Below are 1,432 nucleotides of genomic sequence, written 5' to 3' on the forward strand. Positions count from 1 at the left end.
ATATATAATTATATACATATACATAAATAAAAAATATATGAATTATATTTTGTTAAACTCCATGTTACCGGCTATTAAAAATATTTAAATCACATGTATTAATTTTTTTGTTATAATTGTTTCGTTTTATATATATGATTATTTTTTATTCTATAATCGTGCAATAATATTTTCATAATATTATTGCTATATATGAAGTAGTTTTATATTACTATAATTATATCAAATTTAATTATGACTGTAAATAAATAAAATAGAAAACAATAAAAAAATGAAACGAACTTTAATAAAGAATTTTAAACTCTAATGAAACGAACATTTTCTTGAACTTGCCCTATAAAATTCTGTGAATGCAATTTCTCAATAAAAAATCGAGCTCCTATCAAGAAAGCTAACTTTAACCACATTCCATTTGGTTGGTCATAATAGGTGAGTAGATCCAACCATCCTTCGATAAAGTAGAGATTATTGCCCCTTCTTTGAACACTTACATCCATGTAGTTGGAACATGAATCAGTGAAGACAACTCGATGAAGTATTTCATGGATGTGATGCATTGTAAACGATTGTGGTAAAAGACAATCGAACGGAAACATTAGACGATAAGAATAATTTAGATTAACAATAATTAATAAATTATTAAAAGAATAATATAATAGAATGAGTATATAAAAAATATTATAATAAATTATAAACTGTACCTTAAAAGGATCAACTTCAATAAAAAATGAAGAATACATTCTTATTCTATGAAGTAGTAAAAAAATACTAAATATAAAATTATGAGCTGACTCTCAAATTTAGATTCATGTACCATAGAAAAATACTATTTATAGACCTTAGTAAAACAAAAATAAATATGTAAATTACTTATTATTAAGGCAATTTTTTATTATGTACAGTAATTACGCATTATAATTGATAAGTAGTTTAATAGTGTATTAAATATTAATTTGATATAATTATAATGAAGATATGTTTCTAAATTAGTATAATTATATATTATTCATTAAATATTAATTATAATATAATTATAATAAAGATACTTTTTATAAAATAATTTAGAATAGAGAATAAGAAAGTTCATTTTGGAGGGAAGACAAAGTCACGAGAGATCGACACCTCATCTTCATTAGTTTGGAAAAAACCAATTTTAATATATTAAGTAGATAATAGATATAATAGATAAACACTCAATAGAAAATAAATTAAGTATTAAAAACAGTTTTAGTATATTAAGTAGATAGATAGATATTATTTTATATTTTAAATTGTATTTTATATTAATATTAATTGCTGACCGTACACTCAGCAAGGTTAAATTTCCTTATTTGATATTTCTATCCAATCCAAGATGTCGCTAAAACCCATGGCAGGAGTGTGAGACTTCACTTGACAAAAAGAAAACCCCCCACAGAATGAAGTGAAGCGG

Source organism: Arachis duranensis, chromosome 9, assembly GCF_000817695.3.
Source record: "Arachis duranensis cultivar V14167 chromosome 9, aradu.V14167.gnm2.J7QH, whole genome shotgun sequence".
NCBI lineage: Eukaryota > Viridiplantae > Streptophyta > Magnoliopsida > Fabales > Fabaceae > Arachis > Arachis duranensis.